Source organism: Crocuta crocuta, unplaced genomic scaffold, assembly GCF_008692635.1.
Source record: "Crocuta crocuta isolate KB4526 unplaced genomic scaffold, BGI_CrCroc_1.0 scaffold77, whole genome shotgun sequence".
Lineage (NCBI taxonomy): Eukaryota > Metazoa > Chordata > Mammalia > Carnivora > Hyaenidae > Crocuta > Crocuta crocuta.
The window spans coordinates 2,035,640-2,053,867 of NW_027532172.1; the positions used below are offsets into that span (position 1 = coordinate 2,035,640).

The 18,228-nt window shown below is 54.2% G+C and overlaps 1 protein-coding gene across 6 annotated transcripts in view; it reads left to right on the forward strand.

Moving 5' to 3' along the window:
- CRTC1 (CREB regulated transcription coactivator 1) overlaps positions 1–18,228 on the forward strand; it is a 72,979-nt gene that overhangs the window by 326 nt on the left and 54,425 nt on the right. The gene's annotated exons all lie outside the window — the stretch shown is intronic.

The following is an 18,228-nucleotide window of genomic DNA, read 5'->3' on the forward strand; positions in this document are numbered from 1 at the left end:
GGGCAGGTGTCCCCACGCCCCGGGCATCGTGGGCGGGACAGGTGCCCCCCACATCACCGGTACCTGGAAGGGTACAGGTGCCCCCACATCATTGCTACCTGGAGGTTGGGATAGGTGTCACTACATCATTATTATCTGGAGAGGACAGGAGTCTCCACATCGTTAGTACCTGGAGAGAATAAGTGCTACCCCATCATGGTTATCTGAGAAGGGACAGGTGTCCCCACATCCTTGCTACCTGAGGGGGACAGGTGCCTCCATATCACTGCTACCTAGGGGAGACCGGATGACACTGAGGTGTATGAACTGGGCGCTGCTCGCAAGCATCATTGTTACCTGGGGAGGGGGATGCATGCTCCTATGTCGTTGGTACCTGGCGTGGGACGAGTGCCCCCACATCATTGCGACCTGAGAGGAACAGCGGCCCCCACATCATTGCTATCTGAAGGGACAGGTGTCTCTACATCTTTGTCACCTGTGCCTTCACTCCTTGGGTGTTGGAAGAAGGATGGGTATTCCCTTTTGCAGACTTGAGGTGGGATAGGTATCTCTCTCTTCTGGATTACCTGAGGGAAAGTTTTGGTGTCCTTCCCTGTGGGGAGCTGAGGGTGGTCAGGAAGGCGGATTGTGCTCCATTCTAGAGCTTGGAGTGAAGACAGCTACCCCTTCCCCATGTAGCCCATATGGTGGGGACCAGGTTGTGTTCCTCCCACTGAGACAAGGGACAGCTGGCCATGGAAGGCTCCCGGCCTGCCAGGACTGTGGTGGAGGACAGTTCTTCTCCAGGTTGATGGGTGTGTATGGCACGCAGGGGCAGACCAGAGGACCCGCCAACCTCACCTGGGAAGCCACTGTGAGCCCTGAGCAGGGTTGGTGCTGGAGGCCTTTCTTTTCTCCTGGGCCCGGTTCCCTGGCCATATGACTGCGCCGAGGTACCAGGCTCCTTGGGGCTCAGTGTCCTCTTTGGTCGAGTGTGCCTAGCAAGTCCTTATGGTTCAAGGAAGAGAGCACGCTTTGCACAGGTGGCAGTAAGCCTCTGCTGCTTCCTGCAGAGTGGTGGGACCCTCCCTCTGTCCTGCACCCTGGGGCCTTGGGGTGGGTTTGGATGGGAGCTGCAGACCTCCGTATAGCTGGTGTCTGAATTTGGCCTCTGATCTGTCTCAGGCAGACATACCTCGGTGACATGAGCCTCAGTCTCTGATCTTCAGGTGCAATTTTCAGGTCGTATTATTTGCTAATTAGTTGCTTGTTTCTCTGTGAGGTCATGACTGTGTAGGCTAGAGTGTGTGTCTCTATTTCCGTGTATATGTTCCGCACGTATTGATGGGGTGCTCACCGTGGACCAGGTGCTGCCTGTTCCTGCTCCAGCAGCTCGTGTTTTTGCTTAGGATGCAGAGGAAGAGATGGTTGGTGAACGAATGAATGAATGAAAGAAAGTAAGAAAGTAGGAAAGAAAGAAAGAAAAAGAAAAAAGGCTTGCATCTTGAGTGTCCCTGTAAGTCAGGGCTTTCCAGGGCAGGAATGCCTATTTCATGGTGTCTCTAGCATGTAGCGTGTGTTAGCATGCAGTAGGTGTCAGTTGTATGTAGTGTGACACGAAGAAGGGGGTCACAGTAGGCTCATGGCTGTCTTCACGACCGGAGGTCTGGGTTCTGCATTGGAGTTGGAAATGTATTGTTGTTGTTAAAAAGGTTTCTTTAAAATAACAGCTTTATTGATTCGTGTACTGTATAAGTCACTTGTTGGAAGCGTAAAAAAATCCGTGTTTTTTAAAAGTGTATTTACAGAGATGTGCAGCCATCACCAGTGTCTAATTCCAGAATGTTTTCACCACCCTCGAAAGAAATCCCGTCCCCACGAGCGGTCACTCCCCCTTCCTCCCTCCCCCAGCCATTGGCCACCACCAAGCTGCTTTCTGTCTCTATGGATCGACTTGTTCTGGACGTTTCCTATACACGGGATCACACAACATGTGGCCTTTTGCGTCTGGCTTCTTTCACTCAGCATAATCATTTTGTGCACATTGTAGTATATCATCAAGAAAAATTTCATTGCTTTTAATGGTTGAGTAATACTCCACTGAATGGATGGGCCACGTTTGTGTATCTATCATCTATTGATGGATTTAGAAAAGATTGTGAAGATATGTAGATAGCAGTTCTCTCGGTTCTGGGAACCATTTCTGTCTGCCTCCTCCCTCTCTGTTGTCTTTCTTCACGTTGGGAGTTGGGTGTGCGCACTGGGTGGAGGTGAGCTTATGCTGGATTTTGTGGACACACAAAATGTTGTGGATTTTGTGACACAGGGCAGTGTTCTGTGCTGGGGGTGATTCTGTCCCTCAGGGACATTAGGCAACGTCTTGAGACATTTGGGTTGTCTCGTCTGGGGGTGGGGGTGCTACTGGCATCTAGTGGGTAGAGAACAGGGATGGTGTTCAGCACCTCACAATCCGTGGATGGCCCCCACCACAGAGAGTGATCCAGCCCCAGACTGCTGAAGCTAAAAATCCTTCAGCTTGGAGGAAACGTTGAGTGAGCAGGGGTGCCACCTTTGGACCTGGACAGATAGGGTTCAGAGCTCTGCACCCACCCGTATGGCTGTGCCGTCTTGGACCAGCTGATGGCTTTTCCCACAGCTGGGGCCAGGACGAGCAAGCTCTTTCCAGCCGCGTTTGGCCATGTGATAAGTGGCATGTCTGCATTGCCTGGTGCAGGCAAAGTGAACACACCTGACTCAGGCTCCCCCTCTGCCCTCCTGTGGCGGCGGCCTTCCACATGGCCTTGCCCTGTTATAGATGCTGAAGTTTCGCCTGTGCTTGGGAACATGTGGGACATGGCTGGTTTGGTACCTGCTCCTTCCTGTGAATTCTTTAAGAAGACATGCCCCCTCTTGGAATGAGCAGGGCTACTTAGGTTCCCATGTGTCAGCCTACAGTCCTCGGTGATGGCAGGCATGGGAGTACCCTGTGAAAGCAGGCATTCAGCCTTTTTGAATAAATCCGTGCTGTCACCTCACCCAGGGACAGGGACCCCAAAAACGAGAATTGGTTTTGGGACGGGGTGTGATGTCAGGGAGACCACTCTCAAATTGCAGGGTAGAGGGGTGGGTGCATGGGTATTCCATTCTTGTCCTCAGACTTGGGGCAGCCCGAGGTGCAGGGAGGGCTGTGGTGCTCTGCTGTGCGACTTTGGGCAGGTCTCAACCTCTCTGTGTCTCAGAATCCTGACCTGTAAATTGCGGCAGCACATTTCAGGGACTGTCCAGGGACTATCTTGGATGCTGGGGAGCCGGCAGCATACGAAGCATGTGAGGGCCATGCTCTTGGGGAGCGAGTGTGGTTTTAGGGGGGAGAGGAGAGAATCCCTACAAATGAACAAAACAGGTGTTCTCAGAGAGAGGCAACAGAGTGATGTGCCAGTACTGGCTAGGGTGGGGGGCTGACACCCCGGTAGTGAGTTGGAGCCCCTCACACTGGGGAAGAGTTCCCCAGGTAGGGGACGGGCAGGTGCAGAGGACCTGAAGTGGGAAGGGCTTGGTGAGGATGAGAAAACTCTGAGGCTGGCATGTAGAGAGAACAAGGGTTGAGATGAGGTTGGAGTGGCTTGGTGAGCCCTGGGTTTCACCGAGGGAGGGGCCCTGGGAAGGTTCATGGTGGTGAATGGCCTGATCCTTTGCTTTAACTGAGATACAGTTTCCAACACATTCAATCTACTCACTTAAAGTGTACCATTTGGGGGGTTTTAGGATGTTCACAGAGTTGTGTGACCGTCACCAGTCAACTTGGGAACATTTCCGTTGCTCCAACAGGAAACCCCATGCCCCCTCCCCCAGCCCCTGGCAACCACTAATCTGCTTTCTGTCTCTATGGATTTGTCTGTTCTGGACACTTTATGTAAATGGAATCATACAATGTGTGGCCTTTTGTGTCTGGCTTCTTTCAGTCTGAGCGACATCTTCAAGGTTCACCCACATTGTTGCGAATGTCAGTGCTTCGTTCCTTCTTTAAAAATTGTGGTGAAATACACAGATCATAAAATTTACCACCTTCGCCATTTTTGTATGTGCAGCTCAGTGGCATTAAGTACATTCACGGTGTTGGGCATGTGTGTCATTTCCTTTTTAAGGCTGAATAATACTCCATTTTCTGGCTCCGCTACTTTACACATATCCATTCATCCATCGATGGACGTTTGGGTTGTTCCGCCTTTTGGCCTTTGTGAATATTGCTGCCATGGACATACATGCCCAGGAGCTCGTGTGGATGCAGGTGCTTCTCCCTTGAGTGTCGACCAAGGAACGGAGGTCATGTGGTAGGTGCTAGGTCATAGGGTAACTCCCTGGTTCACCATTCGAGGGCTCTTCATGTCTCACAAAGATGGCTGTGAGCTGAATGGGCAAGGGCATTAGAGGGGAAGCAGGTAGCTGGTGAGAGGCTGCTGTAGCACCTATGTTGGGGATTGGGGCGAGGTGACTTGAGCCGGGAGGTGTCTGTGGCCGTGACCAGGATCGGTGGCTTGTGGTGATATTTCAGCAGCAGAGCCAGCTAGATGTGCAGGTAAATCTCATAGGGGGAGTGAGGGGAAGGAATGGGGTGTGTCACCTGCCTGCCAGGGACTCAGGACACAGCAGGCTGTGCACGTGATTGATCACTAAGTATCCCAGGGAGCAGCACCTGGGCGAGAAAAAGCCCACACGCAAAGCAGCCAGTGGCGGCCTGGCCAGGGCTGCCGGTTATGGCTGCACCGAAGGAGGGTGTTCTCCCGGCCCTACCCGGTTACGGGGGTGGCTCTGCACAGGCTGGAGGAAAACGGGTCCCTGGGCGGCAGGCATAGCGCAGCGGTGGCTCGGGTTAGCTGAGCGTGAAGGCCGCCCCCGGTCCTGGCCCCAGTCCTGGCTCTGGCACCGTTTGCCTCTGTGCCGGCTGCTTCAAGTGTCTGGTGCCATCTGCAGCCTCAACACACGCGCGCGCAGGACTCCCCGAGCTGCTCTGTTTGGGAGGATGGAGTGAGCCATCTCCCGCCCCCAGAAAGCCCCGGCAGCCTCCTGCTCCCCGGCTTGTGAGTGCCACGCCGAGTGTCGGGTTGAACAGGATGCGGGCCTCCAAAACGATTTGCCCTCGTCCTGCCCCCCAGAACCTGTGGCTGTGGCCTTATTTGGAAAAGACGTAGATGAAATCAGGGTAAGGGACTCGAGATGAGGTCGTACTGGATTTAGGGCCGTCCTGAATCTGGTAACTGGTCTTCTCATGAGAAGAGAGTGCGTGGACGCATATGGGAGAGGAGGCCATGCGATGATGGATGCAGAGCCTGGAGTGCCGCGCCCGTGAGCCGAGGACGCCTGGAGCCCCAGGAGCTGGAAGAGACCAGGAAAGACCCTCCCCTCGAGCCTCTGGAAGGAACGTGGCCCTTCGACACCTGGGTTTCAGACGTGTGGTCTCTAGAACTGTGAGGGAATAAAGTCCTGTTGTCTTACACTCTGCAGTTTGTGGTCCTTTGTGATGGCGGCCCCAGGTCACTCTCTCCCTGGGCTCAGGCGGAGTCTGGGCGCCTTGTTGAAACCACCTTGGGACAGTGGGCCTGCGGGCTGTCTGCAGATGCACATATCTGTCCTTCGCTGGCCACTTACATAGGCCGTGTGGCCTTTACCACTGAGGCCTAGAGTGCACCCTTCATTCCTTCCTTGTCAGGAACTGGAGAGCCTCACTTGGTTGCCGGCCCCAGGCCAGTGGTGACTAAGCCAGAGGGATAACACCAGGAGCAAGGCCCCGGGGGCGCCCTGAGGATCTGGGGGGGGAGCTGTACCCTAAGGCAGTGGGAGACTTTGCCCCCTGCACTCTTGGTTCCTGATCCCTGCCTGGCACCATGTGGCCTTTACTCAATCCCTGATCCTTGATGCTCAGCCCCCCTCACAGAGGAGGTGTTGTCTTCCCCATCGTGCAGATGGGGAAACTGAGGCCCAGAGTGACGTCCTAGCGGGGAAGAGGTAGAGTTGGTGCTCAGCCCTGAGACAGTCACACAGAACGTGTCCAAAACAAGGAATTGAAACCACAGACTAGAACCTTCTGTTGCTTGTTGGAGCATGCTTGGTCCCTCTTGGGTCTTGGTTTCTCTGAGAGGTGATTGTTTCTGCAGCTAAGTCCGTGTTCCTCCTGCAGCTTGGCCCTGGGAATTCTTATTTCCTGCCATTAACTATCGCTGTCACAGAGGTGGTAGCTCTGGCGTGCATTGCATGCCCCTTTGTGTGTGACCCATGGTTCTTTTCCCTATGAAAGCCACTTCTACAGCCTGCAAGGGATAAGCTTCTAAGTTGTCATTTGGAAGGAGGGTGCCCCAGCCTTGTTTCTGGCCTTTCCATGCACGTTTTCCACAGGTGACTGTTGAGTGTCCCCCACTATCCTGAGGTCTTGAGCATAGGATCCCTCCCAGAGCTCATGCCCGGTCCCGGACACCCCTGTGGTTCCATGCACACTACAGGTCCAGGAAGCCCTCCTAGATTCCCCAGAACAGCCAGACCCCACCACTGCTCACCGTCATCGCCTGGCACCCCCTGCTGAATCCATATAAAGGGCAGTTCCGCTCCTGAGCACGTGCCTGCACAGGGAGATCGGCTCGCGCAAACACTTGCTGGGCAAGAGGAGGGTGAGAGGGAGCCTCTGAGGGACAGGATGAGAACTGAGGGCTTAGTCCCGAACATGCCTTCTCACTTCCTTGACTGTGACTCATGGTTAGAAATCTGTGTTTTGTGGCATCCCAGCACCCCGCAGCAAACGTAAAATCGAAACAACCTTTTCCAAGGATCCAGCCCTCCCTTTGTTGGTCCTGTCAACCCCTGGGGAAAGTTGATATAATCAGTTTCCTCTGTTTAACGTAGAACACTAGTGAGGACCCACCAAAATGATTTCTTAACCCTCCAATCCAGGGATCGGTAAGCTGTGCTTGTTTTTGTAGATAAAGTTTTATTAGAACATGACCATGCCCATTTGTTTACGGCTTATCTATGGCAGAGTTGAGTCATTTTGACAGAGACCACCTGGTCTGCAGAGGTGAAAATATTTACCGTCTGGCACTTTGTAGAAGGCGTTTGCGGCCCCAGACCATGGGTCTTGCCCGCAGTTTGAGACCTGCTAACTTAGAGCAACAGGGAAGGTTGGGAAGATGGTGGGTGGTTACTCTCTCACTTTAAGGGGCCTCTGAACCACCTGTGAGATGAAGGATGCAAGCTCCTGGACTCCCCCCGGATCCTGCTTCTGCAGACCCAGGGTGGGAGCCTGAATTCTGAGTGGGGACCTGAACACCTTGTCGTGCAGGCCTCGCCGGGAGGCCTGTGCACTGCGGTCACCAGGGCTGTGCTGAGCAGAGGCAGAGGGTCAGCCTTGGTCAGGGATATGAACCAGCCATCTGGCCGTAGGTTGGTGGCACAGTGGTATTTGTTGGTCCATAGAGCCAAGGAAGGTGTTCCACTGTCACTGTTCCTAAAGCTGGCCAGGGGTACAGTGCAAGGTGACTCCTGTCCTTGCAGTGGGCCTTCTGGTCCTGGTTGGAATTAATTAGATTTCTTTTGGTCAGAGCTGGGCCATTGCAGGTATTGTGGAAGACTAAGTGTCAGCCCTTTTCTGCTGCTTTCTGTGCTGGGAGCTTTCTGGTTTTAGCTCAGGGGTCAGGATTCAGAGTCCTTGGTGCTANTGGCCTGGAAGCATCAAAGATGCATGGTACCCGGTGCTCACCCCGTCCAGTTCTGCCTCCAGGGACATTTGGCAGCATCTGGGGACATTTTTGGTTGTCGGGACTAGGAGTGGGAGGATGCTATGGTATTGGCATCTGGTGGGTGGAGTGGGGATGCTGCTCAACACCCTGCAGCCCCCCCCACCTGTGGTGCCCCCAACAGCCCCACCCCAGAGTACGAGCCGGCCCCAGGTGTCTGCGCTGCTAAGGCTGAGCAGCCCTGCTGTCGCAGCCCTTGATGTGCCAGGATTGTCCACGCACAGAAGGGCCGGGTGGAGGCCCCCGTTCCATGAGATACGAGCATCAAGCCTGGCGACAGGTCACAGCACCCCTGGGCAGCCGATGGTGTCCTGTCTGGTTTATAGAGGGGGAGACCGAGGCTTGGAGAATGTCACAGAGCATTAGAGACAGATGGGTTGGGGTTTGACCCGAATTGTACTAACCCAATCTCCTGTACATTTTCTCTCTTCTCAGGCTGCTCTGGGGGTGCAGCCAGCTGGTCAGGGTGGAGCAGAGCCTTCCGGGCTCCTGGAACCCTGTGCTCTGGGAGCATAGACTTTCATGGGCAGAGCAGCAGCAAGGGGCAGAGCAGCGGCAAGGGAGGTGGGGCAGGTCATGGAGGGCCCTGGGCCAGACCCTCTGCATGTGGGCCATGGGGAGCCATGGAAGGTTCCAGCAGGATGGCAGCATGAGTGACATGCGGATGCAGGGAGTGGCAGGAGCCAGACTTGCTAGAGCCCACGTGTATATGGCCAGTGGGTTGTTGCAGTACCCGCGAGAAAGAGCTGCCGCTTTTCCTGCTGCAGATATGAGAAACTGGTGGGAGAGGTGATGTGGCTCAGTGTGTGGAGGGGCTAGGTTTGAACCCATGTCTGATTCTCTAGGGCTCATGCTTTTCTTAACGTAGGCATGGAGGGACCCTTTTGTATGCTGGACTTCGGTTCACCCCCATCTGTTGAGGACCATGGAGGTTGTCCTTGGTTTTTTGCGAATCAGAGATTCATCACGTTAGTCCCCACACATGCACGCACCAGGTGTGGCCTCACCTGTGTGTCCTTGTGCTCTGCAGCAGGGAGGGGGCGTACAGCAGGTTGGGGTGGGCCATGGTGAGGACAAAGGAAGGGCTGATTTGGGACATTTAGGGGGTAATAGTGACAGGAAGGAGGTCACAGGAAGGAGGGCAAGGTGGGGGCTCACTGATGGGCGAACCAGAGAACCAGGGATGGGGTTGGGAGAGTCCTACTTTGCCTTGGAGCTTGTGGGGTGGAATGGCCCCCTATTTCTGGCTGGGGTGTCTCTGACCCCCTCTCCTTCCTCCTGCTGCCACACCCAGCCCAATGCCATCGGTGGGTGCCCGGCCCTGGCTGGGTGTGGCCGTGGTGCTGCCAGTCGGATGGGGGTCCAGGTGCACAAACAAGGAAGCCACTGCCTGCCTCACGGGCCAAGGACATAGAGAGTCAATATTTATTATTTGCCAGATGGAAACAAAGTACAGAAAGTGTGGGGGGATTCTGTAGCACCTGGTGCCAAGCCCAGGGCCACAGCTGCTGGGCTTCTGCTCCCTTCCTCCTGGGTGAGCTTAGGCCCTGGTGAGTTTCCTCTGTGCTCTGCTGCTTCTCTGTGAAGCAGGGGTCATGGTGTTCTCTGGTGGCACTGTGGTCAGATTTAGGTTTGTGCATGTAGTGTGTCCGGAATGGGGCAGTGCATGGATGCTCGCCACATGGTTGCTGCTGCTGAGATTGTGGAGGTGTGTGCACAGCGTGGTGTGCGCTCACAGGGCACTCTTAAGATAGCAGGGGTGCAGGCAGCAGGTTCGCAGTGGGCACACTGTGTGTACTCAGTTGGTGCGCAGGTGGGCACACTGCGTGTGCTCAGCGGGCACCTGGCAGCAGGCATGTAGCGGACTCTCAGTGGGCACACCGCAGACACTCAACAGGCACTTGGCACGCATACAATAAGTACTTATGCAGCTGTTCAGCAGGCACACAGTGTGTATTCAGCAAGCATTCAGCAGGAATTCAGCAGGCACATAGTGGGCATTCAGCAGGTGCTAAGCAGACACTGGACTGTGAGCTCCTTGAGGGCAGGCCTGTCTCCAGTTCATTCTGGAATTGCCCGGGTGCAAGTGTCCTTTAAAAGGGCCAATTTCCTACCACAGAGTCAGGCTTCCCCCCCTTAAGTAATAAGAATGTGGTGTGTGTTCCGGTTACTACTCTGGGACTACGGAACGTGGTGCCGAGGGGCCGTGGAGCCAGGTGGGTAACATGGCGGTCTTTCTGGAGCTTTAATCTGCCTGAACAACTTCAGGGAGAAGGTTTGAGTATTATGCATGGTGTATTATGGGATGGACTGCAGACTCATATGGGCTTGGGGCCAGTGGGCCTGGGGCAGCACGATGCCCTGGGAGACAGCGTTAAGAAGTGTCAGGGTTGCCCAGTGAGGTCTGTGTGCAGTGGCCACAATTTGGACTGGAAGGCCCCTTTCTCCAGTCAGTATGTATTGAGCACCTACCTGGTGCTGTGTCCTGGGGATGCCTTGCTGAACAAGACACAGGAAACAGTGGCCAGCTGGTCCCCAGCCCTGAGGTCATGCCTCTAAGAGAGTGAAATGGGGTGCGGACCCCTTGGGGGAGGCGGTGTTTGAACTGAGCCCAAGGGATGAGGATGAGCCCTGGGAATGTAGAGCATGAAGCTTTGTCGCAGAGGGAAGTCCTGACGTGATCGAGCTCAGGGAATGCTACCTGGGGGCCCTGGTCAGGGTCTGGTACTGGGGTGCTTTGGGAAGGCTTCAAGCAGGGCTGTGATGTGAGATGTAGGTTTAGCAAAGATTCCTTTGACTGCCGTATGGGAAGTTTCAGGGACCTGAGAGGGACTGGGGCAGGGCCTCCCCCCCCGCAGAGGTCATGGGTGCTAGATTCATTACAGACCAGGACTTGCTGACTGGGCAGATGTTCTTTCATCCAAGAATCGGGAATCTGATTTCCCAGGCAGATGATGGGGCGGGGGGTTATATTAAACAGCCTTGACTTTGTGCTCTGTTGGCCCCTGTACTGAGGAAAGGCGGTTTTGCAGCAGAGACCTGGAGTCCTGATTTCATATGTAAGTCCCTCTTTCTCTGCGGTCCCAGCTTGACACCCCACTGGTCATGGGGGCTTCACCCCAAAGCTGGGGTGTGGCATTCTGTCCAGAGAGGTGAGTTTCTACCTGGAAGGACAGACTTCCTGAGTCTGCTGTTAAGTGGACCAGCACGCATTCCCAGATACAGCCTAAGAAGCTCCATGGTCTCTCCCTCATTGCCTACGGCTCCCTGTCCAGGGGTGGAGTCCCTTGAGAACCTTTGCAGTCTGCCTTCCCTGCCTGCTGGCCTCGCAGGGAAGCTCTCTGCCACACCTTCTTTTCCTTAAAAATAGAAATCATTTATGTTTCAAAACTGATGAAAATTGAAAACAGAAAATCTAAAGCACTTCCTGTTTCTTCTATGCATCTGACAGTTCACCTGGGCGCAGAGGATGGGTGGGTGCATGCCAGCTGGTCATTTGCCTGGAAATCTCTGGGAGGAAGTGTCGGCCCATCCAGGCAGAGTGCCTGGGGCTAGCTCTGCAGGGCCAGCCTGTCGTCGTCGGCGGGGGTGGGGGGGTTGGAGGACTGGGGACATGGGGCGGCAGAGCATGTCCCGCAAAGAGGGTCACTGTGTCCACGCCCAGCCTGGCTAAAAAGCCTTTCTCGGTAAGTTCAGTGTTTCTCGAGTAGCTGAAGAGACCAGCTCCTGCTGCCCTCTTCTGTGGGTCCTTTTGCACCTGTGAGCACCGTGCTTTCTCCATCCCTTCTGTCCTCCCAGGCAGGCGGGCTTTGATAGCTGTAATTAGGACGGGAGCGGCTCATTAAATCATCACAGAATCAATGCGCAGCCCCTGGAGTGATTTGTAGGCCCAGCAGCCTCAGTCTTTGCCTGCAGGTGGCAAGGAGATGCTAATTCCCTTACGGCTTGCTCAGCACTTGCAGAGGGAGGAGCCCTGAGGGTCCATAGCAGGGCCCCGCTGGAGGCCACTTGTGCCCACGCAGGCGACTGGCCGAGTGGCTCTTTCAGACTCAAGCCTTGCCTCTGCTGGCTTCCCTCCAATGACTCCACTTCTCGGGGTCTCAGTTTCCCATCTGTGGGGTTAGGACATCCCCACCCAAAGTGCTTAGCTCCGTGCCTAGCTGGCGTCAGGGCGCCCCATGGGGCAGCTGTGAGGGCAGGTCTCACCCTTTGCACCCGTGTGCCATGGTTTGGCATGTGACAGTTACCAACACACGGCTTATGAATCGTCTGTTCAGATTCATTTTGGGGGGCAGTGGGCGTATTCATTTCTCTTCACTTTTTCTTTTGAGTTTTGGGTTTAGTGAGAAGCACAGACTGTTTCGGTACCTCCTCACCACCTTGAACGTCTCACGTGCCCAGATAGGGTGGGCAAACCAGGATGGCAGTGTGAGTGTTAGCATGGTTCTGTTCACTAGACTCCGGACTGCCTTTAGATTTCCCCAGATGTCCCCCAGTGACCTTTCTCTGGCCCAGGATCCTGTCCAGGCTCCTGTGTCACATTTGGTCGGCGTGTGTCCTTGGTCCCTGATCCAGGACCACTGCTTAGGGTTTCTTTGTTGCCCATGACCCTCAACCCCTTGATGAGAACTGCTCTTTTTGTTGCTCAGGGTGGGTTTCTGATGTTTTCTTGCAGTTGAGCTGAGGTGGTGTGTTTTGGACAGGAATCCCATAGTGCCAATTTTCTTTTTATGGTTTTCCTTTTTTTTTAAATTTATGGTAAAATATACATAAAATTTATCATCTTAATCACTTTCACTTTATTTTAATTAAAAAAATTAATGTTTATTTATATTAGAGAGAAGGACAGACAGCGCGCAAGCAGGGGAGGGGCAGAGAGAAGAGACAGAATCTGAAGCAGGCTCCAGGCTCCGAGCTGTCAGCAGAGGCTCAAACTCACAAGCGGTGAGATCATGACCTGAGCCAATGTCAGATGCTTAACTGACTGAGCCACCCAGGGGCCCCTTATTTTAATTTTTAAAGTCTATTTATTTTGAGAGAATTCCAAGCAGACTCCACACTGTCAGTGCAGAGCCTGACGTGGGGCTTGGACTCAAGAACCGTGAGATCATGACCTGAGCCAAAATCGAGAGTGGACGCTTAACCAACTGAGCCACCCAGGGGCCCACTGATCTTAATCATTTTTAGATGTGTGGTTCAGGGGCATAATGCACATTCACCTTGTGGTGCTACCATCCGCACTGTCCATCTCCAGAACTTTTTTCATCTTGCAAAACTGAAACTCTCTCCCCATTAAACACTAATTCCTCATCCTCTCTCCCCCTGCTCCTGGCTCCTACTGTTTTCCTTTCCTGTCTATCTGAATCTCACCACTCATATAAATGGACTCATAGTGTTTGTCTTTTTGTGACGGGCTTAATTCATTCAGCATAATGTCCTCAGTGTTAGAGTACACATCTGTGTGTCAGAATTTCCTTTCTTACGTTGAATAATATTTTGCTATATGTATATGTCACATTTTGTTTAATCACTTATCTTTTAGTCAGCACTTGGGTTTCTTCCACCTTTTGGCCGCTGTGAATAATGCTGCTGTGAACATGGGTGTACAAATCCCTGCTTCCATTCTGGGGTCTGTGTACCCAGAAGTGGGATTGCTGGATCATATGACAATTCTCTGTTTAATTTTTTTGAGGAACTGCCCTGTTTTCCACAGTGGTTGCACCATTTTACATTTTCGCCAGCAAGGTACAAGGGTTCCAGTTTTTCCACATCCTTACCAACGCTTATTGTTTTATAGTGTTTTTTATTATATCATTGTGGGTGTGAGGTGGTATCTCATTGTGTTTTGATTTGTGTTTCCCTAATGATTAGCGACATTGAGCATCTTTATGTGCAGGTGGCCATTTGTAGATCTTTGGATAAATGTCTATTGAAGTCTTTTGCCCATTTTTGATTTGTTTTTTGTTGTTGAGTTTTAGGAGTTCTGTAGATGTTCTGGATATTAATCCCTTATCCGATTTATGATTTGCAAATGTTCTCTTGCGGTGCATGAGAACGGGGCCTTCTCGCTCTGTCGATTGTGTCCTTTGTTACACAAATGTTTTTAATTTTGATAAAGTCCAATTTATGTATTTTTCCTTTTGTGGAGTATGCTTTTGGTGTTACAGCCAGGAAGTCATTGCCAAATCTAATGTTATTAAGCCTTTCCTCTGTTTTTTTCCCTGAGTTTTATAGTTTTAGCTTTCAGCCTTTGATCCATGTTGATTTTAATATATGGAATAAGGTGTTGGTCCAACTTCGTTCATCGCCTGTGGAGATCCAGTTTTCCCAGCACCGCGTGTTGAAAAGACTGTCCTTTCTCTTTTGAATGGTCTTGGCTCCCTTGTCAAAAATCATTTGACCATGTATGTGAGAGTTTATTTCGGGGCTTTCTGTGCCTTTGGTTTCTGTGTCTGTCTTTATGCCAGTACCACACTGTCTTTATCACTGTAGCTTTGTAGTAAGTTTAGAAATCAGGGAGTGTGAGTCTGCCAACTTTCTTTCTTTCTTTTTTTTTTTTTTTAAAGGTTGTCTTGGCTATTCAGGGTCCTTTGAGATCCATATGAATTTTATGGTAGATTTTTCTATTTCTGCAAAAATCATTGTTGGGATTTTGATAAGGGTTGCATCGGCTCTAGATTGCTTTGGGCAGTATTGCCACCTTCACAGCATGAAGTCCTGCTGTCCTCCTCCCAGCTATGTGACCCTAGGAACGCCTCTGCCCGGGTCTGTCAGCTTCCCCGTCATGACTCCTCAGACGCACTTGTGGAGGAGGTCATCTGTGTCAGTGCGCGAATCGTTCTTAGGACTGCAAGTGCACGCAGTTGGCGCTCTGTTGGAGGAAGTCGTGTCTGCTGACTGCCCTGAGGAGCTTACCAACTTAGAGGAGAGAAGAGGCTACAGGAGGTGGGGCCAGGCTGGGAGGGCTGCCTGGAAGAGGAGAGCTCTGCGGTGGGACAGGAGGGAGGTAGGGAGGGGAAGGGTGTTTGGGAAGAGCAGGAATGACATGCATGGAGGCACGGAAGCTTAAAGGGGGGTTGTCTGGGGCATGACTGTTCTATTAGGTGAATCTGGGTAATGGGCGAGTGGCAAGAGAGGAGAGAGAAGGGTGGGAGTCAGATCTGGAAGGGCCCCAAGAGCCAAGCTGGGGAGCTTGGACATGATCCAGAAACTAGCTGATGGGGTTGGGAAGGGCAGACCCAAGATTAGCTTTGAGTCTTAGGAAGAGCTTGAGAAGAGATCTGTCAGGGGGAGCAGGGGACCAGGTATGGGAGGGACAGGGTCCTGAGGGGCTCAGGAGCTGAGAGGTGCCTCTGCCAGGCCAGTGAGGGTGGGAAGCCCGAGAGGGGCACAGGCTGCGACACAGGAAGACCATGGTGCCATCGGCCAGGGCCAGGAGGAGCAGGAGTGTGGAGGGGAGGATTTGGGAGGACTCGAGTCCGCGGGGGCTGCTGGGATAGAGGAGGTTCTTCTGAGCATGGGAGGGCGTTCTGAGGGCAGGGCCTGGTGGTGCTTGGGAGCTGCTGGCTGACTTGGCATTTAGGGCCTCCCCAGAAGGGGTGACACATGAGGGGCAGAGGCCTGAGTCCTTGCAGAATCATGTTCGAAACAGCTAGGAGGGGATCATAAGGCAGAAGCTGGAGGAGGAGCAGCAGGGTGAGGGGAGGAGGGGTGTCCTTTGTGAGGGCAGCCATGGGTGCCGGGCTGGAGAGGCTCTTCTGGTCAACAAACGTCTGACCAGTACCGGCCCTGAGCTTGCTTGGTGCTTGGAGGTGCAGATGTGGCAGCCACGTCCGGAGCAGGAGGTGCCAGGCGGGGCATGGGGCAGCCATGCTGAGCACCGCGGTACCCTGACTGAGGTTTGCCCAGGGGGTAGGAGAAGGTGCACCTGGCAGAGGAGGGCACGGCAGCTGCAGAGGCTGGGCGTGGGGGGCAGGTGCGTGAGAGGGCAGAGCCCAAACGGGCAGGATCCTGGGAGTGTCCTGGCTTGGCCTCACGTTCCTGCAGGCATGATGGACTTCGTCCGAGCGTGGCGGTGGCAAGTCTGCAGCCGGTGGGCACAGCCACTGGTTCGGGGAACAGGTAGGGTGACAGGAACTGAGAACAGCTGCAGCACTTTTCATAATAGTAGCCACATGGTCTGCGTTGAGGCTGGATATGAAGGAGGGAGACATCGGGAGGAAGGATGTCTAGCACCTGCATGGGGTGTGAGAGAGAGTCAAAGTGTCCTGGGCAGGGGCTGTGTTCAGAGAGGCTGTGGACACCTTCCTCAGAGCCTTTGGGAAGCTCTGGGTACCTCCAGGGGTGTGACCTGGGGGCGCTCAGGCCCTGGGACAGGTGTTCCCAGGTTCTGTCTGCCCCGGGCAGTCCTCCTTGTACCTAGACAGCAACTAATTGTCCAGATGTCTCGATGGGCCCCATCCTGGGAGGCGGTGGGGTCAGGGGTCCCATCCCCATCGGGTGTGTGCCCCATCTGCCAGGGATGGGCCGCCTACTCCCAAGTTGCCTACCTCACCGGGCCCCACAGTCCGGCTCCTCCCAGCACAGAAGACTGTGCAGGGGAAGGTGGTCAGGTCACTTTGGCTTAAATCTTTGCAGTGGCTTCTCATCATACTCAGCGAGGTCTCACGAGGCTCTGAGCCTTCCTCCCCCAACTTCCTTGCTTACTGGTGGGAGGCCTGGCCCCCTTGTCCTCTCCATGCTGGTCCCCCTCCCCATCATGCTCATTCTGACCCCAGGGCCTTTGCACTCACTGGGCCTCCTGCCTGGAGTCCTCTTCCCAGCTCCAGTGTCCCCTCCCTGGCCACCTGCCTGCTCCCCCCGCCCCTCCCCCCCATTTCCTGCTTGTTTTCGGCACAGGCCCTCTCACTCGGAAATTCTCAGCCTTCTTCCTTTTCCACTGGTCTCTCTGCCTGGAGTGCACCAGGACCTGTTTGTGCTTTGAGCTTGGGGGAAGCTCGTGAGCCTGCAGAGCTTGTCCCCAGCCAGCATGGGCCTGCTGGCTTTCCCTGCCAGCCTCCTTTCTAGCCCCCTTGGGTGATGGGCTCCCTCTGTCTCCAGCTGCCTGCCCAGGTCTCCCTGGCGGGCCCCAGGTAATGCCCTGTGGACCCTCCCTGGAGGGGACTGGCCCTGCTGGCTGGGCGAGACATGCAGGATTTTCAGGGACTGCTGGAGGGCAAAGACAGGAGCCAGTGAGCAGCCTGGGCCCCTGGGCTGTGTTGAGCTATTCCCTTAGGTGGGTGCTTTGGGCAGGGGTGTAGTGTGCGCTGCCCTCCAGGAGCGTCTGGCTCTTGAGCAAGCCTGTGGCTAGGTCTGGCTGCTGACCCCTCCGTCTTCACCTCTGTCCCCTCCTCAGGGCTTCGCAGGCCTCTTGGCATCCACTCAGGGCTGGGCTGCTAAGGGTTAAATGCTAAACAGGCAACAGTGGATTTCTTTGGGGTTTTGGCTCAGGGTGAGACCTGCATTCCGGGCCTTGCTTGGCCCACATGCAGCATCCTAGCTCCGCACCTTCCCGTCCCAGTTGGCCTGCGTCTTAGGGTGGGGTGGGGGCTTCCTCCCTCCAGGCCTTGGGTCAGGCCACGCAGCTGCCGAGCTGGAGTGAGGGCAGTGGGGATGAGCTAGGCTTGGAGGCCCTGGGTCTGCAGCCAGCTGGGTGACCTCGGGCCTTGCCGACCCTCTTGGAGCCCGGGGTTGGGTGTGGGGTGTGAGGGGACCCGTGGTGCCTTTATGCCTGGCCCTGCACTGGCTGATAACAGTTCGCCAGCCAGGAATCCAGGCCCTACGTTGTTGGCATTTCTGGTGTTTCAGGAGAAGCCAGCAATTCTGATGTTTAAGTTAATTTCAAAAAAAAATTTAAAAGTTGGCTACCAGTTCACATTCTTTCAAATGCTTCTCAGACCTCAGGAAGGCCGCAGCTGCGGCCACCATGCTCCTGCCTGCCAGGTTGCAGGCTCTGATGTGGGCCAGTGGGCCCTGAGGCTGCCTGGGCTGCATGGACAGCGGGCCGTGCCGCTCCTGGGACGGGTGCCGCGTGGATCCACCCATTCCCAGGCTGTGTGGAGAGGGGTGTGTGGTGGCCAAGAGGCTGCGTGGCCCAGGGTCTCTTGCAGGCCATGCTCTTCTGGGTACACACGTGGGGCCATAGTGGCTTCCCAGTTAGGTGATACTGCTCTCAGTGCGGGGCACTGTCCTCGGTGACAGTCCCCTACCTGTGCTGTTGTCCCAAAGGCACAGGCTTGGGATGAGACACTCTGGGCCCTGCCCACCATTCACCTTCACGCTGGCATGCGTGTTGCCCTGGGCCAGGACGCTGAGAATGCTTTTCATTTCTTTTCATTTTTCATTTTCATTCCATTTCATATATTTAAAAACAATTTTTAATGTTTTTTTATTTCTGAGAGAGAGAGAGAGACAGCGTGAGCAGGGGAGG